This window comes from Phacochoerus africanus, chromosome 2 (assembly GCF_016906955.1).
Source record: "Phacochoerus africanus isolate WHEZ1 chromosome 2, ROS_Pafr_v1, whole genome shotgun sequence".
NCBI lineage: Eukaryota > Metazoa > Chordata > Mammalia > Artiodactyla > Suidae > Phacochoerus > Phacochoerus africanus.
In genome coordinates this window covers 1,315,921-1,341,880 of record NC_062545.1, presented here as the reverse complement: position 1 = coordinate 1,341,880, position 25,960 = coordinate 1,315,921, and the positions used below count along the sequence as shown (strand labels likewise).

General features: G+C 58.5%; 1 protein-coding gene across 2 annotated transcripts in view; it reads left to right on the top strand.

Moving 5' to 3' along the window:
• Window positions 1–25,960, top strand: part of SMOC2 (SPARC related modular calcium binding 2) — a 138,046-nt gene that overhangs the window by 1,189 nt on the left and 110,897 nt on the right. The gene's annotated exons all lie outside the window — the stretch shown is intronic.

Below are 25,960 nucleotides of genomic sequence, written 5' to 3'. Positions count from 1 at the left end.
AACGAAAACATTCCACTTAAATGTGTTTTTGAACAAGTGCTTGAGAAAACACGAAGGTAGAAGGCGTTTATTGTATCGAAAATACCGAAGGCTAAGACCGGCCGTGGCGGGTTCTGCTTTTCAGCAAATCTGAAGCAGTCCCCGCCGAGCCTTTTTTCTTTTTTTTTCCTTTTTCTTTTTTCTTTTTTTGAGCCGTATGAGGGAGAAGGAGTTAGTGAGTTCATTGTTCATACCTAAAATTCTTCTGGGCAGCCCTCGTCGTCCCTGCCTTGTGTCTCACCAGTGACTTGTAGATTAGAAACTGCGAACTCGGAGCTTGAGGGCAGTTTTCACACGCTCGGCTTTCCGAGTGGGACTTTTACCGCCCCGAGGAGCCGTGGAGCCGTGTGTGCCGTGTGCACGCCTGTGACTAGAGGTCCTTCACCCCCCACGCATCCCTGTAGGTCCACGCACACCTATGTGCAACCCTCCCCCCAGGCCTCAGAGACACTGGGAGCAAGTCTCTAAGTGAGACCCCACGTTGCTTTCAGAGCTGCAGCAACATCGTGTCTGCAGGGGCCACAGATTTTTCTGAAAGGGACAAAATTTGCTGTCCATCTGGCTGCTCCTCGGGGAACCTGGGTCTCTTGGTCTCTCTGTGCACAAGACAAAGAAGGCTTCAGTTGTGGGAACAATCGAAATCTCCGTGGATTTTCTTCTCTTTTCTCCCCTCCCCTCGTCTTAGGGACGTGTTTCCCTTACACCCCCTGCCCTTCGCCTTCCCAAGGCGACTCCTGGGTGGTTGTGATGCCGGCCGTGGACGGGATTCCGGCTGGGGTCCTGCACGCCTGTTGCAGGTACCTCCTCTCTTGCCGGCGCACGAAGTCCAGAGGAAACTTTTTGCCTTCAGGAGACATTTGCACATAGCATGCCGTGTTGCTTTTGCATCCGGAGAAGAGCTGAAAGCTGCAGCGTGTCTCGTGTCTCGGCGGACTCCGCCCCACCCCCACCCGAATCCAGGGCATCAACGAGGCGGCTGGTGGGTCTGGAGGGACCGTTGGGCGTGCCGGCTTTTTCTGCGGTGCTCCTCTCTTTCCAGATCGCTCGCTGGCATTCAGGGCTCTCCCTTGACATCTGATCTGTAATAAATCAGCGAGACAGCGCCAGGCCCCGAGATGGGCCTGACTACCAGGAGGCTTCTGCACCTGTGCCCTGAGGGAGGCTCCTCAACTTCCTGGATGGCCAGTGTCCTCATCAGCAGAGGGGGGTAAAGCAACACTGTTTGCGTGCTGCGAGGATTAAAGATAAGGCCTGTAGGGCTCCCAGTACTATGTGTTCTCTAAGTTACTTGTTTCTGGTGGCAGCCAGGCCATTGGTCCTATAGATGGCACCGTTTTTGCAGGTGGCTGTGCCGTTCAGGTGGGGGAACCCCGGCCTTCGGGTGGTTCTGTCTGCCCGGGTGTGTGGCGCACTGCGCTTTGCTCTTGCTGCACGAGCTTCGTGGCGGGCATGGTGAGGGCCTGGGTGGGCTTGAGAAGAGCTGGACCCCTCTGCTACCCATGCGTTTCTTGTCACAGGAAACAAGGAGCAGCACGGCTCTCAGGGGTTTGGAGCCTGTGGCCAGGCCACCCTGGACCACGCAGGGTCTGTCTCTTCCTGCCCTGAATGGTCTTTGTTTGGGGGACAGTGTTGCAGAGCGTGTCACGGGCTTTGATCACCTCGCTACCTTGTGTACAAGACAAAGAGGATTTGCTGCTTTGCTTGATAATATTCTCTCTTTTTAGTTCTTCTTTTGAAAGGGCGCCTTGCTGGTTTTTTATGACTTTCTGAGGCTTGGCATTAGCTCCTGCGCACCAGGAGCTCCGTGTTCTTTCCAGCCACGGCAGGTGCTGGGACGGGGATCGAATCTCCCCAACCTGGATCCCCAGCTATGTCCGTCTTTCTCTGAGGCCAGGTCATACCCATTTGTCATGGGCATGGTTGACTTCTGAAGCACTTCTGCTCATGGCTGAGGCCAGGGACTCATTTCCAGTATCTTCCTCAAAGATGATCAGAGCTGTGCTCTGTTGTAGGTACGCGGGTTTTGGCAGAGGGCCGGTGAACACAGCCCAGGGGCGGACTTCGGGGGCGGGAGGCACGAACCCCGCCAGCTTTTCCAGGGGACTCGGGCTGGCTCAGGGGACCTCCGCCCAGGTCAGAGTGCAGGGCACAGGGCCTCCCTTCTCCCATGGCTTCTGGTGGCCCCCGGAGAACGCTGCCCTGGTGCGTGTCCACGACCTCCTCGTGAGCGCACACTGAGGCACCCCCGCTCCTTATGCCTTGTGGGCATTTTGTGTGTGTTTTCTCACGACCTCCCCGCAGCCAGCCGGGCTGTGCATCCAGTTCCTGAGGCCCCGTCGGAGCCCTGGACCCTGCGATGATCTGGTTGCTTCCAAATTCAACCTGAGGTTGTTTCTCTTCCCTGGGCGGGGGAGGGGGTCCCCGGCTACTTTTGGGTCCCAGTGGGCCCTGCCCCCAGCCGGTGGTGAGGGCTCCAGGGCTTGCACGTCGGGGAAGTGTGTAAGGCCAGAGTGGCAGGGGCTGTTTTCCAGCCCGTGTGCACTTGTCTGCTTTGCAAGGGAAGGAATGGGAGTCACAACTCGCTCCCATGTGTTTGTTAAAACCTTTCATCACTGGTCTAATATCGGTGTTGCAGAAGCATCAGCCTCCGCGCGCCCTCCGGGCCCTGGCGGCGGTGGGCCATCCTGCTGGATGCGGTTCTCACTCGCTGCTCCATCCCTTTGGGCATGATTACGGGTTTTTCTCCTCCCACTGCCAGTGCTCTGAGTGCGTTTGGTGCTCGGGGAAGGCTGCATTTCATTCATCAGCCCAAGACGGACCACGGAGGTGGTTAAGGAAAAGGAAACTAAACATCATCAGAATTTTCCAACCTAGAAGCCCATTTACATGGCGACTCAAAACCCAAACATCTGGAGGAGCCACTTTAATTTGGATTTGAAATCAAGACCATAAATAAAACTATAAGCATCTTCAGGCTATAACAAGATTGTGCAGTAAACGAGCATTGACGTAACCAGCATAGGTTGCAGTGGTTGAGAACAGACAGGCATCTAAGTGGGTCCGTGTCAAAGTCAGCCTTCAGGAGCGTCTCGGGCCTTCGAGTGGGGCTGTTATTCAGACTGGCCATGGACGTGAGGATGGCAGGCGAGGTCACGCTGTGTGTTTTTGAACTAAAGATACACTAGCCACGCAGACAGGGCACGGACTCAGAAAGACGAATTTCCAGGAGGACTTTGGACTCAGAAAAGAACCATTAGGAAGTGCTTTTCTGAGTTCATTTATAGAACACACTCGAATTGTCACCTTGCGTTTCCCCAGGCGACAGTGTTGCTGACGGGACAGGAGTCCACTGTCGCGGTTGTGCATCTGTAGCGTTTGAACGACACGTAACACATTGACTGTTTAACTGAGGCCCGAGAGAGGAAGGATTTCAGAAAATGAAATCCGAGTTTCCTATGGGCTAAGAAGAAATTATTCTAAAAGTGATAATAATAGGCATTCTTAGGTGGTTTTGTAGTCCCAGGCTGGAAATCCAAGAGCCGAGATTTCTAATAAAACACAAATAAACAGAACCAAGTGAGATGGTAACTCCTGTTTATATTGTCCGGATTGAAAAACAAGAAATTATACATGGAAACTTGTATTATCTGGCCAGATTCAATTAGAATTTTTGACATGGGGGCTCTCCCACAATGCCGAGTAACGCTGTCATTATATTCAGCTTTTTATTCGGGCTGGCATAATGTGGCATATTAACCCACGGAGCTGGCTGTACGGGAGGTAAAATGCCAGAACCATCATCAGTCCCCTTTTTCTTCCTTCAACATGTAGCTTCCCCCCCCCTTTTTTTTTTCTTTTTTTCCTTGGCCATCTTTTTTCTGTATCTTTCCTGTTTTTGCCCAAAGCACGACAAACTCCCTTTCCTTCTCCCTCGGCCCACGCTTGGGCTGTTAACGTCACTCTTTCTGCTTTAGCACCAGCGGAGATTCCACAGAGGTTTTCTAGGTCCTTCCCTCATCCTCTTTCCCCTAAAGGCATCTGTAGGTCCCCCCTGCACCGCACCCCATCCTGGTGGCTGGCTCGTGGCGGTGGGTGGGCCACAGCTCCACTGCTGTCATCTCAACCCCCGCATCATGTTACCGGCTGCGTCTATCACCGAGCCCAGACCTAGGGCCGAGTTTTTTGGGGGGGAGGTAAGCCAGCTCTTAACCTTTGAGGTTGCTGGCAGAGAGTCTTCCAATACTAGCGAAGTTTCAGAAAGCACGAAGAGCTTAGAGGAACCGTCCGTCCGGGGGGGGGGGGGGTGATCACAGGCCCAGAGCATCTCAGGATGGAAGGCATTGTCTCGGAGGCCCACTGCATTTGGAACTTCCCAGATGTGCTGGACTTGAGTCACTTCTTAAAGAACAAGTTCATCAGTTTGTTGGCAAATTAAAAAAAAAACAGCTCACGTCTATAGGGCGAGGTGGGTTGTTTGGTTTATTTATGTTTGACTGTTCGGTGTAATCCAGGCTCTGGAAACAAATGGACCCAGCCCACCTAGGAGATGAGAGCATCACAGATGCATCATTTCCTCCTTGGGGTTGAGAAAACCTGCCTGATTTCCCGTGGCCCGGCCAGCCCTGGTTGGGTCTATCCCATACCCGCCCCAGCCAACCCTGCTGGGGCCAAGGCAGTGGTGCCGGGCACAGGGGCGGTGCCCAAGAGGGGGCGCCCAGGCTGCTGTGAAATGGCAGCATCCTGGCAGACGACCCGAGGTCCTTTCCCATGGAGACTGGGCTGAGCAGGCCCCGGGGCCCGGCGCTGGGGCTCTCCTCTCTGTCCCCACGGCAGCGCCGGCCACCCTGTGCGCCCTTGCAGTTTGGGAGGAGTTTGCCCGCTCCTGTTTGCCCCAGACCCGCGAGCTGACCAGCGGGCCCTAGACCCTTCCTCCTGTGGCCGTGAAAAGTGGGAAAGAAACGTGCGACCAGTGCCCCGAGTCCTGATGGAAAGGCCACTGCGGGTTTTAATGTCTCAGGTTCTTTTCCACTGGGATGTGCGCTCCCCGTGGTGCCCGCCGACCGGCCCCTGGCACCCTGAGCGTGTTGTTCCCACATGCATCTCGCCGTCTAGCCGGTGGTCAGCTTTTCATATGTGGCCCTGCCTCCCTTTCTTTGCTCGGGTGGAACCACTCCTGGCCCATCGTCGTCGTCGGAACTGGCCGCAGGCCTGCCTTTGCCTCCTCGCATCTGGTTAACGGTGTCTGGTGACTACCCTACCGCGACCCTGGGGGCCAGGCTCCTCTCGCTCCACGAGGGCCCCATCTTTCCTCCCTCGGCTCTAATTATAACACTGAGAAAAATACACAAATCCAAGCGATTCGCAGAGCCCCCGCGAGCCTCTTCCTCGCCGGCTGGTGGCCACGGCGGTGTCCGTCCCTACAGACGCGTCACGTGCAGATAAGGACACTTCGTAAGGGATAGCCTCCCCCCCCCCGCCCCCGTTGAGAAGAACCGCTTTAAAGTGTGGAGTGGAAATGACCAAATAAAACAATCAATGCTGTCTCCGCTTCGCGTTTTCAAAACAAGAGATGGGAAGGCAGGCACCTGAGCAGAACTCAGGATGCCGTGTGTTGTCAGTTGTCTGTTGATTCATTGCACAAAGGACTTGGGACTGCGTTGTCAAGATTTTTTTTTTTTTTTGGACAAAATGGTACATTTAAAATTAATTCTAAAGCTTGACCTTCAGGAGACAGAAGTTCTGTCCTGTGGTTTTGTGGTGGCTGCAGGGCTAAGAGTGACCGGCATTTTGGAAATACACGACATTTCATGGCCACTGTGGGGTCAGGGTTCCAGGCCACTGTGGGGTCAGGCTCCAGGCGCCCCGTCTGTGACGCGCCGTCAGCTTCGCGCAGGTGAGACCTAAGTGAAACTTCCCTGGAACCTTCTTCCCAGAGATCAGCCGCTTAGGTGTTCGTGCACCTGCTTTAAGGGACAGCTACCTTCTTTCCCGGGTCAGGGACAGATGAGGCCAGGTCCCTGTCGTCTCCACCACTGGTCGGGGCTCAGTGCTCAGGGCCAGGCCCCCGCCGTACCAGAGGGGCAGGGCTGCCGTCCGCCCCCGGGGCTCCTTTACTGGACACACTGTGGGGGAGGGGAGGAGAAGAAGGTCCCTTTCTCTCGTGGGACCAGACTGGCCATGGCCAGGGAGTCCTTTGTCTTTGGTGAACAGACAAACATGAGCAAGAGAGGTGTTGCAAACGGTCCTAACGGCACGGGCTGTGGCGTAACATCTGCCATCGGGGTTCTCCTGGCACCTGTGCAGGAAGATGCTGACCAGCAGTACTGCGGGGACCTGGGTTTTCGTGCAGGCTGAGAAGCATCATCTTTAACGACTTTATCTGCTGATGAATTGACAGAAGCGACATCGTTGGTTTTCAAGGGCCACCGGCGTGGGCGTTTAAAGCAGGTCCCTGGGTCTTTGAAGGCCAAACCCCGCCCCGATCCTCCGTGCCTTCCGACACCAGCATTTTCTTCCCAGGCTGGGTTCTGTCTTCCAGGGTCTGGGGTCTCTGGGGACGAGGCGAGGGGTGGACATCAGAGCCCTGGCGCCCTCCCGCTCCTGGCTCCTCACCCTCCCGCCTGAGGAATCCCTGCCGCCCCCGGGTTTCCCCTTCCTTTTCCGAGCCCTGCTCGTTTTGAGCTCCGGCCGAGCCACACCCTTCCAGGAGTGTGGTCCCCGGGACCAGCGCAGGATCTCAGCATCGGAGCACAACCCCGCCTCATGGCACGGTGCCGGCGGGCTGATTCTCAGTCACTCTCTGAGCCTCAGATCTGGTAGTCGGTCTCCACCGCCATTGATTTTTTTGGACCCGTGAGTGTTATTTACATTATTCCTGTGGAAGCCAGATTTGCCTCCTGACCTTGCCACCCAGCTTGGGGCCATCCCCTGGGGCTCCAGGAAATCTGCTAATCACAGGTCCATCTTGCTGTGAGGGCTGGCCTCTGGACGCTGAATGTGGGCTAGGACTCTCTCCCAAGGGTGACCCAGGGCCTCTCATCTGAGGCTCAGATTCACTGCACCAGGAGACACCCCACCCCCACGAATCGATGACTTTAAAATTCATCAGTCGAACACTACCTTGGACTCCCAGGCAGCCTTCTGTGAAGGTGCTGGAGCAGCTGTGAGCTCTCAGGCGGCACTGTCCCCTGGGGAGGCAGCGACACGTGGCAGCGACTTCCGTGCGCCCTGGGACGCCCTCGGCCTCTGCCCCTTCCTCCCTCAGAGCAGAGGGAGCCGGTTTCCTGTGCTGGCAGCAGCCCTGCCAAGACATCTGCTCATTCCGTGGGTGAATGTATTTTGGATTTTGGCAAACACCTCCGGTAAGGAAGGCGAGTAGCTGCTCTGACCTGAACACACACGTCGGCTAAGTTGCAGCTTTGCCAGATCCACAGACCATGTGCTCATGCTAATCAGATCTTCATTCTTAAAAGGGTGATCTTTTGGAGGGAGTTGCCAGAGGCAGAACTTTCTTTTCACTGGCGATGTCATCCTGGTGGGGTCTCGAACCTCCTGCCCAGCGCGCTGGGCGTCCTCAGGCCCTTTTCACAGGCTGGTGCGGCTCCGGGGAGGAGGGGGCGGCGCCTCTTCGGCTGCGGGCGCGAAGGTTCCCACGTCGGCCACCGGGGGGAGCCCGAGAGCAGCCTGGCTCCGCCGGGCGGAGGCGGGTCCCGAGGTGGGCTGGGGTCTGCCACCCGCGAAGCTTTGGCAGGGCGACCCCACCCTGCTGGGTGGCCGCTTACCCTGAGTTCAGGCGCCACGTTCAACTGTCCAGTTTTAAAGATTTGACTGGCGCAGGGACACTAAATTAGGGAAGTAGCAATCAGGGACATTTTCATTTGATGTTTCTTGCAACTTTATCTGGACGTCTGCGATGTGCGATTGCTCAGCTACCCGATAAGAGGGCTGTGTTCCTGGGGCCGGTTTTGGTTTTAAAAGCCGAGCTGGGCCCCGCTGCCAGCAGGATGCAGGCTGCTTTCTGCTGAGAGATCTGGTCGCTTAGAGAATCCACTGTGTTGAAAGCAGAGGCCTCACTTATTTGCCGGCTAAATGAATATTCTATGTCAGGGTTCTCCCTGGATGGAAGATCTCAAACCCCTCCATTTTGTGATGATTTTAACCTGAAAGAACAATGACTACAGGAAATCAGCATTTTGTGCCTCAGGCTTTCAAAACCTCCTTCTGACCGAAACCCTAAAGCCTTCAAGCTGCTGGCTTTCTGGGAGGAAGTCTGGGGAGGTTCCCCTTCCCTCAGACCCCAACTGACCAGCCTCAGGCCAGAAACCATTTACGTTTCTTTGCATCCGAAGCCCTGGAGGGAATTAAAAACCCCCACTGGCCCCAGGAGAATTCTCCGAGGATTCTGCCCCCTCCTCCTCTGGGTTCCCCGTTAGCAGCTTTCTCTCTGGTTCTTTCTTGCATGACAATGGCAGGCACGGAGCAGACTGATTTCTAAAAGTTTAGGCCTGGGGCCCTTAGCCCCTGTCAGCCCAGCGGGCCTCCTGGCCCCTGTGCCCCTGGGGGAGATGCTGTGTCCGAGAGGCTGCCCGGGGCTCCCTCTGCCCCGGGAGGCGGTGCCGTCTCAGAGCACCTGAGATGCTCTGTCCCCTCCTTAGAGATCAGGCAAATCCTGCTCTGAAGCCTCAGTGGCCGGCACAGGTGCAGTGTCCCCGTGCGCGCCAAGGTCAGGAAACGTGGGGGGGGGGCTTCTGGGGATGGGCGTGGGGGGCTGAGGGCGCAGGCCTGGGGAGGGGCGCCTGTGGGCCCTGGCCCTCCCCCTGCTGAGGTGGGAGGCGTTGGCCCTTCAGCCGTGGTTCTGCTGCTTCTGCCCCCAGATGTAACCAGAAAGGAGAAGGGAATTCCTTGCCAGGGATGGCAGAGGTAGGTGCTAACCTGCCTCTTTCTGTCTTCCTGTCACTCTGTGCGCCTGTCTGCCTGTCTCTGACCCCCAGGCCTTCTGCAGGCCTGTCCCGTGTGTGCAGGAGGCCTCCCCCAGCTGCCCTCCCCTGTGTGACCCTGCCTGGCCACCCCTCCCCATGCGGGAAGGTTGGCGGGGCCCAAGGCCTGGGGCTCCAGGAGCTGAAATGTCTGAGAAAAAACCTGGACTGACCCCTGAACTTGACTTGAAGCCGAATTCTATCCAGACTTCTTTTTTTAATCACATTTTTTTAAACTTTTCTTCTTTACCACTCTTTGGGGTCCCAGTTTTACCGTGAACTTGAGGCAGCCCTCGCTAAGTTCCCAGCAGTGAGAGCCCCGCTCTGGGGACATGGCCCCTCAGGGATGGGTCTGATGTCCCAGCAGGGGCCCACTGCTGACAGACAGGTCACCCTCAGGGGTCCCCTTATGCAGCTGACTCAGCAGTGGACGGGGGTGGGGGTGGGGTCTGGGATCGGGGGAGGGGGTCCCCGGAGAGCGCTGTCAGAGACGTGGCCCAGGAGGTGGCCCCTGCCTGTCCATCCACTTGGTGGCCTCATCTCTGCTCTTCTCCCGCGAACTCTCACCCACCCTTCCATCAGCTGTACCTGTCGTCCCCACGTCCCAGAGCCCCCTGCTAACACGCGGGGAGCCCCCCTCCCCGCACACACTGACCTGGCGACAGGCTGCCTGGCTTTGCTGCACATTCGAACAAGGCCCCCCTGCTGTGGTCACACAAGGGAGGGCGCCACCCGGTGACCTCAGCCACTGCCCTTGGTCCATCAGACCTCTGGATGTGGACAGGCACCCTGTACCCTCCTTAGAGGGAAACTGCCATCTGTCCCAAAGTGTGCTGTGTGCTGCTTCCACGTTCAAAGGGAGCTCACATCCTAGCCCGAGTCAGCTGCCCTGCCCTCGTCTAGGGCGTGGGTGAAAGAGCAGAAAGGCGGGGCATGGCTAGAAAGGCTGAAGAACCCCAGCATCACGGCTGCACCCCCTCCTCCCGCCTGCCCCTGCCTCAGCATCATGGCTGCACCACCAGCCTGCCCCCCGCCCGCCTCCCCCCCACCCCAGCATCCTGGCTGCACGTCTGCTCTGACTCCCTGAGAAGCTCCCCGAGGCTGCCCAGCCCACCTCCTCAGGGCCCTTCATGCTCCCTCCACCCCATACATCCTCCCAGCGTCCCAAATGTGGTTCCCGCCAATCTGCACAGCAGGCTCCCAGCCCCCTCTCCCCCCTGGCTGCCTCTCAGACCCTCAGGGTTCAGCTGAAGACAGAAGCTTCCAGAAAAGCCAGTGCCTTTGCTCCACGCGTTCTACTGTCCTGCCGGCAGAACAAGGCAGAGTCCTAGCGGGCCCCTCACGAGAAGGGCCAGGCTGCTGTCCCAGCCGAGCCCACAGGGTCACGGCAGTGGCGGAGCCGGGTCCTCGGCCCCACAGGGTCATGTGAGGGTCGTGTCACCCACGAGCACGAGGTGGAGCCCGAGATCCTGCGTCTGCAGACGCCGTCTCCAGGTCGCTTGACCCGAGGAGGCGGACGCAGGGAGAGAGGAACGGGAGTTCAGCAAGTCCCCAGGAGCCCCACTGTCACTGCCTGCCACGGCCCCCGCCCTCCAGGCTCACCCAGGACGCAGCACCCTTGGAAGAGGCCGCGAAGGAGGCGGCCGTCGGCAGCCGAGGTTGTTCTGAGCTCTTGTCTTGTGGGATCCAGTTAATCCGCAGGTGCACGTGTTTCTGTCCAAAGTGTTCAAATGTCCGTCCCGTCTGACAGCACCCCCGTGAGAGCCCCAGGGGGTGGTGGCGCGGGCCTGCGGGCCCAGTGCAAAGTCTTAGGAGGCCGAGGACAGCCGGCCTGGCAGTGCCCTTCCAGACTGTGTGCTGTTGGCCCACATGGAAACCCAGCGTGGCTTTGCGCGTGTGCCTGTCCCCGTCGGTCAGCGCTGGCCTCTCACCCGTGTTTCTCTGAGCTTGCGTGGCCAGGCAGGAGGAGGACTCTGGCCCTGAGCTGGGTCCCGAGGGCCCCTCTGTCCCCCCCTCGGCTGGGAGGCACGTCCCCACCGTTTCCTCGCGATTTCCTGGCTCCCTCACCTCGTGTTTGCTGCCCTTCTCGGTCCTGTCCTGAGACGCACATGCTCTGAGGTGGAATTCAGGACAACTCGGCTTCCAGGACGTGTTCTGAAGATGCAGCAGGGACTTCGGGGTGACAGAATCCCGCCGGGGGGCCCAGGATGTGCCGGCAGGGGCTCAGGTGCAAAAGGCTATGCTCTGTGTCCATCCCTCCCTCAGAGATGAGGGGCCGTCAAGGGCAGGAGGACTCAGCCGGCCTCCCGGGGGCGGGGGTGGAGGGCTCGCCCTGCCCACCCGTCCTGGGGTCTGCGGCTCCGGGGCCATCAGTCTGGCCTGGGTTCCTGGGTTTGCTGCTCGCGGTGGGTGGGACCAGCCCATGGGTCTCAGGCTCTTGTGCGCAAAATGGGGACTGTGCTCTCTGTCACCAGGCAGGGGACCTGGGCTGTCCTGATCCACCCGCTCCCTCTGTGGCTCTGGAAGTCTGGCTCCTGGGGGGACAGATGGCCCAGGGCCACACCAGCCGCCCCCAGAGCCCACCGCCCACCTGCGGCTTTCAGCTCGCAGGTGCCCCGTGCCTTTCTGTGGCCACCCCGCCTGTCACCTGCGGTGAGCCCTGTGTTTCGTGGTCCTCTGCTTGCTTCTGTCCCCACTCTTCCTCCAGGAAGCCTTCCTGACTTCAGGGTCCGTCTCCGTGGCAGCTCCATGGCAGGAGCAGAAAGCCAGGGCCTTCAGCTATGGCCGCTATTGCTAATACTCTCACTTCGTAAAAACTAAAGGTCCCCGTTGGGTGTATCTTGGAAGTGAGCCTAAGCTGGCAGATTGTGAAGAGCTCCCGCTGCTGTAGGTGGCGATGTGGAAATTCTGGTGGCGTAAGGCTCGCTGTGTCCGGGGACCTGTTCAGGGTGACCAGCCGTGTCACCGCCTGCCAGGCACGGGTGCTCCAATATTCACCATTGGGCACATGCGGCATTTGGGACACAGATGACAAAGCGAAGTGCCCAGGACTCCCAACTGGTCGCTGGGGCCATCGGGGTCAAGGGCAAGATGCTGTCAGCTCAGGTTCTATGAAGGAGACGCTCAGGCCAAGGGCTCAAGCCCAGCTGTCCGTGCAGTTTGTGGGCCTGCTCCAGGGAGGTGACAGAGGTGCTGGGTTCCTGGATGGAATGTGGGTCACAGGCAGGAAGCTTGCCACAGCCTCTGCTGGGAAAATTCCCCACGGAACGTGGGAGACGAGCTCTTGGAGTTATCGCTAGTGGGACGCCCGGTGCAGGGGGCGAGGGGTGGGGGGGCGTGATGGTGAAATACCCTGCTGCCCTGCGGCTCGGGGGCCGGCCCTGGCTGGGGGGGCATGGGGCGGCGGTCGTGCTTTGGAGAAAACCTAGGGCTTGTCCTGGTGGGAACAGCCTGCGTTGGTGGCGGGGGGTGTCGCTGAGTCACAGCAAGTGTTCACACAGCAGGTGTTTCTGTTGTCTTGACTGAGTCATGCTTCTCTCACGGAAATTTTGAAGTCTTTAGAGACCCTTTGAAGATACCCTTTAATTAGTTGTAAGTAAGAGCAAATTTACTTTGATTGACTGAGAGCACGAACGATTTTTCAGGTGCCTTTCACGTGCCTCAAACTTAGAAGGCTGCACTCACGGGACAGCCACGCGTGCTTGAGACACACGTGGGGAGAAACCCTGGGGCTCCTCAAAGGGAAAGGAGCCCCGACTCCAGTCCTCCAAGCCCGTGTGTAAGAAGAAACGGTGGGTCCTCCTTCTTCGGAGTCCAGCGCGGTAGGAGGAGCATTTGGGGGTCTGCTCGTCACTGTTTCATCTGTAAGGAGACGCCTGAGCCCTGCAGCCGGGGACCCCGGGGGGCAGCCGGGTGTTTGGACGCGGCTTCACCGGTGTTGTGCCGCCCTCCTTTGCTGGCTCCAAGTTGAAAGTCAGTGCCAGATTTTGACAATGGTTTCAGTGCCTGCATCTCCCTCGTAGCCCACATCCACTGTCACAAAGAACTGATGGTGGGGTGGAAACGTGTTCGTAGACAATGACGCTGCTTGTCAAGATGAAAGATGCAAAAACGAGGTGAACTGTCATTGTGGCTTTTCTTCGGCTGAAACGTTTGTTACGTGACAAAGGGGTGCCCTGTGCCCTGGGAGTGAGGCGGGAGGGGCCGAAAGAGCCCCCCGGCCCGGCTCGGACTCTGCGGGGCCTGGCGTGTGGCTCCCAGATGCCCTGCCTTGCGTTTGGCCGAAGGATAAGGGGAACTTAACCTCAGCCCCTCCGTGGTGTTGGGCGCGCTGTGGATGTCAAGAGAGTCACTTGTGAGGTCTTGGGCACTTTGTCGAGAAGACGTAAAAACAGCGTCTGTAGGATAACTCTTCCGGGATTCTGTCATGGGAAGCAGGCTCGGGTTTCATCTGGTGGCTTTTCGCTTGGCTGTTGTGTGGCGTTTCTAGCACTGTCTTTAAATAGTTAGTGAGCCCCTGATGTTGGGTTTCAGAGCAGTTGAAAGCATTTGGACGCTCCCTGAAATCTGTGTTGCAGTAGCACCTTTGATACGGTAGAATCTGCGTCTTGAATGCTGCAGAGTCAGGCTCTGCATGAGACCTACGTTTCTCACCATGGACTTCGGTAAGTCAGCGAATACCAGGCCTGCCCAGTGGGGCGCAGGCTGGGGGATTGGAGGCGCCCCCCGCACGATGACATCAACCTTCCTTGTGCTCCTGGGGCTCCGGGCCTCCCCCTGCTTTCTGGGTGCTGTGACTCGGAGCTGGGGGTGGGGGGACGCCGGGTGCCGGATGTGAGGGGACACGTCGGTTCCTTGGGAGGGTGGTCCCAGCGGCCGCCTCGCCCGGATTCACTTACAGGTGGTCCCTCATGGTAGTTCCTGTCCAGTCAACCCAGAGGCCTGAGCTGCCCCCCAAAGCTCTGATCCTCCTTAGCTGTAGGACCTCTCCGTCGCCTAAGTGACTTGGGCCCCAGAGTGCATCTGTGCAGCCTGCTTCTTGGTTAGCTCAGGGATGCAGTGCCATGGAGCCTACGGAAGTTTGTGCCACCTGCGATGGGTTGTCCTTGGGAGGCTTGGCTTTTGTGAAGGGCGGTGGCCTCGCCGGCATCCGCGGATGGAGGGGTCCTTTCCCAAGGCCCCGCCCAGCTGGTCTTTGTTTGAGGTTTTGTCCCCTCCCTGCTGAGCTCTGTGCCCAGGGGGTGGGCACCTGCCTTCCCCCCTAGACTGTCCCTAGTGGCCCAGACCTCGTCCCTCCATTCCAATTGGGTGCTGGACACACGTGAGGCTCCCATTGGACCCTGACGCCCCCAGACCATCAGGGAGGAGTCGATGGTGGGCTCAGGACAGGGGAGGGGGGGAGCGGTTTGGCCAGAGGGACCCCAGCATAGGCTGTGACCTGGGCTCTGATGCTCCCAGGTGGTCTCGTCCACTAGCCCGTGGAACCCCATGACTTGGCGAGGGACCAGGACCAGGGGGTACCCTTGGCAAAGGGCCATGTGGGCGTGGAGACGCGGGAGAAAGTGACCTTTCTGCAGCCCTGGCTCACGGCCCTTACAGCTGTTGGGGGTCCTGTGATTCTCAGGGGTTGTCTGAGGACAGCCTGTGGGTCCAGGTCCTGCTAGAAGGCAAATGTGACTCCCAGGGACACCTGCTGCCGAGTCCTTGTCACCACAGGAGCTGCCGCCCCTCCTGCCCGTCCACCCAGGTCTCAGGTTCTCTGCCCTTAAAAAGCTCTGCTGACCCAAAGCAGAAAGCAGCCGACATCCGCACGCGGGGGGACAAGGATCTGCGTGCTCTTGAGGACGCCGCCCCCCCGTTCCCTCAAGGGGGCCTCCTTCTGGGAAACGGAAGAGTTAGCGCTGAAGACAGCTCAGCCGAGGGCGGTTGCTGTCCTCGGTGGACTGCGGGGTGTCAGGGGCCAGGGCGTGGTCAGCCCCGCGTCCTGACGCGCCCGGAGAGGGCGCCCCAGTGCGCCCAGGGGGCTGTTTGAGAGGCGACCAGAGTCGGGCAGGTAGATGTTTTCCATTCGATGTGAAGACAGTAGAGGAATTTGTGCAGGAACATGAAGGAATGCGGCCCCAGGAGCAGGTGCAGACGGTGGCGTGAGGGTCTGGCGGGACGGAGACGACGAGGTCCTTCTGGACGGCTTCCTGCGCTCAGCGAGGGCACCAGCCTGGGCGCTGGTCTTTCCAACACTTCTCAGACGAGCTCAGGACGGGCGGCAGGGCCAGGCGGGGCCGAGGCATGTGCCAGAGGGCGGAGGGGTGGCCCCGGGGTGGGCCAGGAGCGTCGCCTGGGGGCAGGTGAAATAGACCCGGGAAGGGGTCCTGCCCCCTAGCAGTTGATCCCAGGATGTAAAACCTTCACGGGGATGTAGCTCTGAGGGCTGTGCTGCAGGAATTCTTCCTCGGTGCTGAGCCTGGACCGGCAGTGCTGTCCTGTGGCCGAGAGCCCCCTCGGGGCCGCTATCCCGGCCCTTTCTGTGTGTAGTTGTCACTGTGGTGCAGGAGGCACTTTCCATCTTCGGGATGGTTAGCAAGTGAGGCCGAGACATCCGTTTTGAGGATTTTCTATTCCCACTGTTTTAATCTCCTGCTCCGTCGAAGGCTCGGAGGCCAAGGTGTCAGAGACCCCAGGACGGCGTTCCCAGGAGCCTCGAGCTGACCACCCCGGGGGTCTCCTGTGCTGCGCAGTCGGTTGCCGGCTTGTCGTGGAACAAGCCGCGGTCAGCGGTTTCCAGCGGCCCTCGGGGTCGTCCACGGGCACTGTTCCACCCGCACAGAGAAGGCGCCTCTGGCACGACATTCAAGACAGTCCTTTGGGAGAGGACAGTAAACAGCATAGAAGTACCGGAGAGAGGAACCCAGAAAGCTCCCCGGAAGCCTGGGTCCCTTCGGCCGTCGTCCTGCGGGCCAGTCACCTGGGTCCCAAGGGCGCCACGGTCGCGCAGGTGCCTCGGAGGAGAGGAAGGGCTGCCCAGGCCATGAACAGGGGCTCCTTGTTTCTGGGAGTGGCTCGCGCATCAGCACGGGGGGGCGCCCCCAGCTTGCCGTCCTCTCGCCGCTTCATTTAATCTGCGAAAGGCCAGCTTAGCCTTCTGGGCTCCGCTGGGGGCCAGTCCCTGTCATCCAGGTGCTGATGCTGCCAGGCTGCCAGCTGCCAGCGGGTTTGTGGTCAGTGCTGCCTCGGGAAGAGGGCCCCTTTGCCGCCTGTGGACCAGTGACCGCGTGGCTCCGTGAGCTGTAAAACTGTGGTCTTCTCTCGCCTCGAGTTTCTTTGTTCAAGTGACACATTTGTGAAGCCTGATGTGAAATGAGATGAAATCTAGGTGCTGGGGAGAGGGTGCCCCCAGAAGCCCAGGCCTGGGGGCAGTTGGGGGCCTGCGGCCTTGGTGGGGGAGGGGCCGCAGGGACCTCTGGGCAGCGCTGGAGGGAAGGGGGATGCGAGGATGGCTGGCTCACTGCCTACTGGGTCCGTGGAGTCCGCACATCAGTCTCGAGGGGAAGGCATGCCTCGTGGGTGCCGTGCATACGCTTTGTGGGTACTTTTGCCCCGAGGACGGATTCTTCATGGCCCTGGATGTGGGCACACCTGCCACTGTCCATCTGGTCAGCGAGGCCGCGTAGGAGGGAGGAGGTAGCGGGGGGGCTGGAGTCACGGGGTCCCCCGACCCCCAGCAGCTGCAGCCGTCAGCCTTGAACCAAAGCCAGCAAACCCATGTGCAACTTCCGTTTTGTCCACGTGCATTGGTGCTCCAGGAGCTCCAGCCAGTGCAGCTGTGAGCAGCTGTATTTTCCTTTCAAACACCCTCCTGAGTTTCCTGGGTCCTTCCCTGCAGACCAGGTGCTTCTCCTTCCGGTGTCCTCAGCACGGCTTAGTCTCACTCAGACTTTTCTTAAATCTGCGGTGACACCTGTTGCGTGGAAGGAGCTCCTGTGCATGTGTTGAAACTGCAGCAGAAACTTGTAAACCGGTCTCTACTTCGGAGGAAGCACCACTAACTAAGTTATCCGTTTCATGGCTGCATTTCACGAAGACTCCTTCCCGAGAACCGCGCCAGGAAGCTCTTGGTTTACACGCCTTGACGTGCCTTGGCTCAATGAAGATGCTCCTTGAACCGGTATCAACAACAGGGAACAAACCAAGAAGCCGGAGACAGAATGCCTGGTGTATTTGCCGTGTTGGCGTCCAGGCAGATAAACAGAAACCTCCAGGCCCTCCCGCGGGGGTGCTGAGAGCAGAGCCGGGCCTGGGAGGGGGCTCTGCCGTGGTTCTGATTCTGAGCACAGGGATGCACGGAGCGCCACCTCGAATCGCTCTGAGTGCTGAGCCTGGAAATGAAGTCTTCCAACTGCAGAACTCACTTCTGCCTCCCAGCTCAGGGCTTCAAAGTGCTATTTTAATATTTTAACAAGCCGAGCCGTTTTATTGGGAATTCTGCTTTCCAGGGGCTCGGAAGGAGGCCTTTGTCACAGATGTAGCTGTAATGTTAGGTCACAGAAGTTAACGTGTGGCACTGATCGCGAGCGATGGGCCGGGCTCCCCTTCCCCAACGGGCAGCTCTTTCTCGTGCCCGGGCTTCTGCTGCTCCTGGACCAGAGGGGCACAGGGCAGCCCCCGCCCCTCCCCGAGGCCAGGCGTCCTTTTCCTGATCGTGGGCTGGCTCTCCTGCGGCCCCAAAGGATCTTTCACCCCAGATAAGAGCTGTGTCTTCCAGGGCTTGTCTGGCTCCCTGTCTTATTCTCTTGGAAATCCCTGGACCGTCGCGCCTCCCCCAGCGAGGCGAGCTTGGCAAAGCGGACAGTGGGTGGGTTTTGCGAGGGGTAATTGAGCGTGTTGTGTAAACAGATCCCGGGTCACTAGTTTATATAAACACAAAGATGTGGTTGGTTGAGCGCAGAGAGGCGGGAGGATTCTGAGGGTCGGGATTTGAACACAGAGGCAATTCGCTCAATCTTTCTGTTTGTCAGTGGAGTCCTGAGATCCATAAAGCAGCAGTTCAGGGCACCATGCAAATCGCGGCCGGTTCCAGAAGCCAAATCACATGCCTCGGGGTGAAAAGAAGCCGGGCATTTGGTCTCCCGGCCGAGCGGTCACTGCGGATGAGGCGCTCAAAGGCAGCGCGGTCACCCCACGTGGACGCTGCCAAGACGCCCCACCTCCAGTCTCATTAGAATGCTTTCTCTTCTCTCCAAGAAAATTGAATGGAAATTTCCAGTTCATTCAAGGGATTGTGCTTGTGTCTTTTTTCCTTGTCTTGGGGCTGGAGGACTAAATTAGAAACAATAATTTTCTCTAAGCCCGATCTGCTCATAGGAAATACATACGGACTTTTAAATGTATTCATTTTCTCAAAATTGGCCTTTCTAAGTGCCCGTGTGTATGATTTAGGGCCGGATTTCTCATAGAACCAGTCAAGGCTAACAGCCATCAGAACCACCCACTTTGCTGGATAAATACGTGGAGGTGCACCCGCGCTCTGCGTTGACATCTGCAGGCCGGAGACGAGCACGCTCTTTCCAGGGGAGCCTGCAGGTCTCAGGACCCCGGCGTGCGAGAATCACCGACCTAACCTCAGTTCTGTTGACAGCCGCCTGGAAACCAGATCCTCATCTTCCCCACGTGTGTCATCTTTTCTTTTGTCATGAGAAAGAACTGCCAGTCAACCTTTTTTTTTTTTTTTGCCATATTTATGTATTTTATTGCTTTCCAAAATCCAATTTTTAAATTTGGCCACCTGTGACATAACTTTGTTTTATGTTGAAATTTTGAGAGATGTTTCTATTCTAGTGTTTCCCTGACCTCTTGTTTCTTTTCCCTTTTTTCTTTTCTTTTCTTTTTGGCTGCACTCGCAGCATGTGGAAGTTCCCAGCCCAGGAATCGAACTTTCGCCACAGCAGTGACAACATGGGTCCTTAACTGCTGAGCCACCAGGGAGCTCCATCTGACCTTTTTTAGTTCTTGTTTTTTGTCTTTTGTCTTTTTAGGGCTGCACCCACGGCATATGGAGGTTCCCAGGCTAGGGGTCGAATCGGAGCTGTAGCCACCGATCTACGCCAGAGCCACAGCAACACAGGATCCGAGCCGGGTCTGCGACCTACCCCACAGCTCACGGCAACACCAGATCCTTAACCCACTGAGTGAGGCCAGGGATCAAACCCCAAACCTCATGGTTCTTAGTCGGATTCTTTTCCACTGCGCCACGACGGGAGCTCCCTTTTTCATTTCTTAATGACACCATGGTAGATGCGTCTAAGGCCACAGATGCCAAGACGCTGGATTTTCTCTGTTGCCGTTTGAGGCACTTCCAGGATAATTTTTACCAAGACATTAAAAAGAGAACTAGCAGCAGGAGCTGCTGAGAGTCCGTCGCGGATGGTCCTGCTGGCTGGTTTAATTTTCTGGCCGTGCTGTCATCCCCACCTTATGGAATCATCCTTGAGAAGCTTGGGGGGGGGAGGGGTGGCCGCAGACCCAAGCCCCGCCCCGGATCCTGGCACCCCGTCTCCTGTTTATCTCCACCGAAGTTTCCACTTGGCTGTGGTTGCCTCAGGGCATCCTGATTTGCTGGTGCCAAGGTTAGATTTTACAAGCCTTGTGCCAGGTTAGAGTTTGGCTGTCATCCTTCAGGGAAAAGAGGGCGTGCAGGCAGGGCCCTGCATGGCGAGGCCTCGGCCACGCTGCAGGGGGAGCTCCCAGTCGGGGCGGCGCTGTCTTCCTGCATTTCGTCTTTCGCCACCACTGCAGGCGAAGCGGGCACGTCCTCACGTCTTATTCAAATGGCCTGGGCTGCGGGGTGCGTGTGTGTGTGTGTGTGTGTGTGTGTGTGTGTGTACGTGTGTGCATGCAGCTGGAAGCCGGCTCCTCGCCTCCGCTCTGTCCCAGACGCTGCTCCTGAGAGTGTCCCCGGGCACTGTCAGGCGGGCAGGTGATTGCAGGCCCCCGGGCGGCTGTGACTCACACACCAGATGCGCCTCAACTCCCCTCGCTGTTGCCTGAGGTGGCGGACGCTGTCTGTGGAGGAAACGTGTTTTGGTGTGTGGGGTGCCGGTCCAGTCTTGACACCTCGCTGTGACTGCCGTGTAGATGTTGCCAGGTTCCAGGGGAGGCAGGGACCAGGGCTCTCGGCCTGGGGCAGTTGGGGGGGTAGCCCGGCATGTCTCCCTGGAGAGCGGGGTGACGAGGTCGGAGGTCAGGGCCCTCAGCCGGGGCAGGATGGACGCAGCCGGCCTGGCTCCCATGGACCAGAGAGCTCCTGTGCTGTGTCCCTTCCTGCCCTGGATCCATCAGTGAGCCTGGGCTCAGCCCCGCCCTCTCCCCTCTGCTCCCAGGTGTGGCCGGATCCCTTGAGCTCATGGGTGCGGGGGCCACGTGGAGGGCCCAGGGCCCTGGCACTGAGTGGACGGCAGAGCAGCGGGGACGTGGGTGCCGCTTGCCTGGTCCTGCCCCTGGAACTGGAAGGAGGGTCTGTACCTGTCACCCAGGCCTGGCCGAGGGCTGATGGTTGGTCAGTGTCGGGGGTGTCGGGTGACCAGGAAGGGAGTGCACCCGCGTGAGTGTGCGCCTGGGTCTCTGGGAGCAGCTCACACACGTGTAAACACACACACACATGCATGCACACCTCACTCTCCTGGCTGCACAGGCCCTAGTAGGGCCTGGGTGTCCCAGGCGTCCTCTCCTGTGTCCCCTCCCCTAGTTCGGGCTGAGTCCCTGCCCCACGCGTGGGCACTGGGCTGCGTGGGGGAGGGGAGACGGCCGCCCTGGCAGGGGGGCGGCCCGTCCTGAGCATTCGCTCTGCGTTGGTGTCCAGGAGAGGGCGCCAGTCCTGGGTTAGGCTGGGGCTTTGGGGCGCCTTGAATGAGCACATGGAAACCCCCGCCGCCGCCACCGGCGCCGGATGCTGTGGCCACCACCCTCTCCTGGACGTCGGCCCAGTGCTGCCCGGGCCTTTCCATCCTCCCCCCACCTGGCTCCTGGGCATGGCCTCTGCCCTCCCCGCCTCCCGGTAGCACACTGTGCCCACGTCTTTCAACGCCACCTGCACCCCAAGGATTTCCAGATGTGTGTGCCCAGCCGGACTCCGGAGGCTCCCAGCGCTGCCCCCGTCTCTCCACGGGCCGCTCGCCGCACAGCGGGGGCCTCATTCGAGCACATGGCAAAGCACGGTGACCAGCCCAGGACAGGGCTCTGTCTCGACCATTGTCAGGCCTGGAAACGTGGAGCGAGGGCCGGGTACCCGCTCCCAGGATGGCCCCCTCCAAGCTGGGAAGAGGTTCGGGCTGTGCTTTTGTACTTGCTGGGGTGCGTTACTCACTCCTTTTACTTCTAAGTGATAGAAAACCTGCTTCTCGTCTTAGAACTCAGGAGTCAGATGCGTCTTTAAAGAAAAGAGAGCGCAGGGCAGATGGGGCTGATTTCAGATGGGCTTCCGTGGTGCTGCGTCGAGGCTCGAGGTGCAGGATCAGCGCAGGGCGCTTCCCTGCTTAGGAGAGCCTGGAATCGGAAAACCCGCATCCGGGCTCTGTCTCCGGTGACTCTAGGCCCATTCGCCTCTTAAGTTCTCGGTCCCTCTGTGAGCATGTGGGTGCTTCTGGAAGGTTCCAGAGAAAGCCTCACCAGTTCATGCCTTCCTTCCTCTTCCCTGCGGACGTGGATGGAGGTCGCGTGTTTACTCATCTACTTCCGAGGCTTCTGTGAAACGGCTGCCACGTGCCGGGCACACTGAGATGCGGCTGAACAGACCCTGCCCGGTCCCCTCCGCCCCGGGATTCCCGAGGACAGCGCCGTCTCTCCCGCCCTCTCATCCGCCAAGGATCCATGGAAGCGGTGGGGGGGAAGAGGAGTGAGGAAGCTTCTGGGAGGGGGCGGGGCGGGGTGGGGCTGAGGACCGCAGGGGGCTCGCGGTCACGCCCCAGCTGGGAGTCTTGGTGGGAAGGACGGTGGCGCAGCCGAGAGGAGGGGCCGCACCTCCCGGGAGAGGCCGCAGTTCGGGGCCAGACCACACGGTGGACGAGCATCCCAGTAAATTGTAGCACACGGAGGTCTTGGTTCTCCGGTGCTCACAAAACCACGTTTACACGGCACCGCGCAGGGTACGAGAGCTTCGCCCCTGACACGGCAGCGAGCCTGCTTCCGTTGAAAATACTTTACCTCGAAAACACGCGAGCGCCCTGGGACTCCAGCGAGGCCCAGCCTCAGTGGTCACAGAGAACCCACAGCGGATACACTGACGATGGAGAAGTTTGAAACCGTGTGAGAATCCCACTGCGGCACCGAGATGCCCTGAGAGACGTGCTGCTGGAAAAACGATGCGGACGGATTGGCTTGGTTGCAGGTTCGCCTCAGACCTTTCATTTGGAACAGCTGCAGCGTCCACACCGCATGATAAAATGAAGTCTGCCTCACCTGACTCGGGTGGGGGGGCGAGGTGCCAGCGGCGGGAAGGGGCGGGCTTGGAGGTGGGAGGGGCGACGGTGTCCGGGGACGGAGTCCCCCAGGGAGTTAGAGGGGCCTGGTCTGTCTCGACCAGGTGGACAGGAGGGGACGTTTGGGACAGGGCGACCTCGGGGTGTCCTGGGATGTGACGATGGTGGGCGTGGGCCCTGCGCGCGTGGCACGTCCTTAAACCTCTCCACCCGTCTGGGTGCGGAAGGATACGCAGGTGTACGCGGAGGAGCCAGGACGCAGGTCCAGGCATCGCTGACCCCAACGGCCTCGGCGTGCCTTTCCTCCACCCCCGACTGTGCAGAGGGCAGCTGGAGAGGCGGGAAAGTCTCGTGGCTGCCTGTCTGATTCGGGATTCGGGAAGCCACTGACGTGGTGGTGGCCGTTGTGGCGCCAGGTGTGTTCTCAGCCCACAGTTTCCATTGTACAGGATCGCTCCCTCCGCAGACGAGAAAGTGCCGTCGAGACTTGCTCGAGGGGCGTCGAACATGTGTTCTCCACGTTTTGGTAGACATTCGGGGTATACACCCTCTGCTGTTGCCTTGAATGACTAATGCTTTTTTCTTTACTCTGGATGCATGTCTCTTTTGGGATGGACATATGGTTACGCATTTTTCGTAGGTTTTACGTGTGTTATACGTTAAAAATGATATGTAGGATAATAAAATGTAAACACGTGATTTTTTAAAAGCAGCGTAGCCCAGGGACACTGTGGAAATCTGGAAATTTGGAAATAAAGAAAGCACTCATTTCCTGTAACGTCGTCCCAGAGCTTAAACCCTGATCCCACTTTGCGGTGCTAGCAGTTTGTGGTCTTTCATCCAGGCTGTGTGTTGTCTGCGTGTGTAAACCTGGGATCGGATTCTCCATCTGCATTTCAAATAATTTTGTTTAAAAATATTTCCTACATCGAGGATATGATTCTAATGGATTTAGACATTTCTGTTGTATGGATTTCGAGTAATTTATTTATCCAAACCCTTTTTGTTGGGTATTTAATTTCCTTCAGATTTATTTTGCTGTTAAAATAATTTTGCAGTGAGCAGTACTTAGCTGCCTCTTGTGTGCTTTTCTGAAATTTTTCTTCACAAATACTTTGGGTGCGGAATTGTGCGGCATGGCGTGTTTCAAGGTTTTAGGATGCAGAGCAGTGCTCGGCAGGGCTTGTGTAGTTACGAAACTTTTGGAACCGCTGGAACAGCTCGGACCCAGGCACGCCTCAAAGGTCCAAATCAGCAAATTTATTTTCCTTGGTTTTTGATCTAAGACTCTATGTTCATTACAGACTTTATAAGAAGTCTGTGTTTCACTATAGACTTGCAATAACACAGAGGGCTTTAAACCTTGAACCAAAGTTGAGCTAAATTAGACTATTTCTGAGTCTCAATTAAGGTTGGTGCACTTGAAAGGCTCCAGCTCTGCCGTTGGCTTTTCATGTGGTTCCGCGCTTTTCCAGTCCCCGTGTCAGCGTGGAGCAGATGGGCCCAGATCTGGAAGAGCCATCTTTCCTGTGGACGCCCCAGCCCAGGCCAAGGACGGAGCTAGGAATTGCTTAGAGCGATGCCCAAACCCCAAACCCACGGCTGACCGACTGCATCTGAGGTCCCGACCACAAGCCCGCGCCGCCTCCCTCCTGCCTCCGGGGCTCCCCGTCACTGCGATTTGCCTTTTCAGTCCATGGGGCCGGACACGGGTCCCCGGGCTGGTCACATGGTCCTCGGGTGTTGGGCGCGTGTTTAGACGGACTTGCTGATGTCTGTTTCCCCCTGAAAAGTCTGACCCGTTGGCGTTTTTATAGCTGCTTGTTTGCGCTGAGGGATCGGCAGCACATTTGGAGGTTTGGGGCACGTGGCTGAGCCCGTTCTCCTTCCTTGGTCTCAGGGCCTGAGAGGAAAAAGGTGCCGGAATGGGACTGCATGTGATGGGAGGGCTTGTTGTCAGGACCCCCGCTATGCACACTCGGGGCAGCTGGTGTGTGTGTGTGTACACTTTGTGTGTTCGTGTGTGTGCACTCCTGTGTACCTGTGTCCTCGTGTGCGTGTGGACACATGTGTGCATGTGCGTACTCGTGTGTGTACGTGTGTGTGTGTGTGCAGGTAGGTGGGGGGACAGCACTTCCTTGCGATGGTCTAAAGCTCACCCCCAGATACGCTGGCTCTCTTGGGATCTATGCAGACGGACCCCCAGACACGTACGGGAGCTCCTCACAGCTCCCCAGCCTGGCACCTTCACGCCCCACTCGCATCTTCTCGGGCTGGTGAAGATGGCACTTGGCCCAGCAGCTCTGGTCCCCCCGGAGTAACGGAGCCATGGGACGGGCATGAGTCCCTGCTGAGTGGCCTCCGGCCTGTGTGACGGGGCCTTAGACACCTGCCCGGTAACGGCCCTCGGGCATGTCCAGGACACACGGGCCGCAGTTCCTGGCCTTGGAGTTGGTCCAGTTGGGAGCTGAGGCCCAGGGACAAGAGGAGAGTCCAGGACACCCTTGTCCGGATGCAGCGGGGAGATGGTGGCCGGGCTAAGGGGCTGGGGTGGACGTGGCTTTGGGAAGCCTGCGTCTCAGGGAGTCGTCGAGTGTGGGTTTTCATCCACGCAGGCGGCCAGCAGGGCATCGTGCGATGGCAGGAAAGTCTGAAGGGGATGGAGGCCGCGTGCCAGGGCGGGTCTGCAGCCCAGGGCCGGGCCGGGGGCTCACCGCGCGGGGCACACGTGGGGCAGAGGACTTTCTCCGCAGAGTTTCAGGGGCCTCCGTGCTGCGCGTCTGAGCTCAGGGAAGGGCGCTGGGAGCATCCGAGGAGGCGCCCTGTCTGGTTTTGAGCAGCCCTGGCTGAGAGAACCTGATGAGCAGCTCCAGACACCAGCGCTGGGTTGTGTGCGCGTCCCGCAGATGCCGGAGTGGCTGGTTCGCTCATAGACCTCTTGGGATGCATCGGTACACTGCGGAGAAAATAAAAATCAAACGTGCTGGTGGTTTCCGTGTTTTAATAACCCCGATCGAAAGTCAACGTGGCTCTTCACAGGATTCAACAGCGCTCCTGGGGACAGACTGACTCTGCAGCGTCCTGAGCAGTGCAGAGTCCCCGCGGCGAGCACGGCCCACATGGGCGCAGGGCGGGGGCAGGAGCGCGCCCTGGACAGGGTGGCCTGGCTGGGCCCTTAGGCCCCTGACCTTCTGATGTCCTGTGGGCGGCACGGTCTTGGCGTCCCGGTCCTGCGTTCCCGGCCGCGGGCAGGGCTTGCTCTCGGGGACGGGATCTGCTGGGGAAGCAGCTGCACCCAAAGGCCCTGAAACCAGCAGCAGAGACAAGCCCGTGGTGTCTGTTCTCAAACCCACAGGATGGGGTCGCAGGTTTCACGTCGTGCCACTGCCTGTCCTTGTTCAGCTCGCTGGGCGCCTGCGGTCTCCCAGTTTCTGGGTGACGGAGTGAGAGAGAAAAAAGACCAGTTCAGGAGAAGAACGG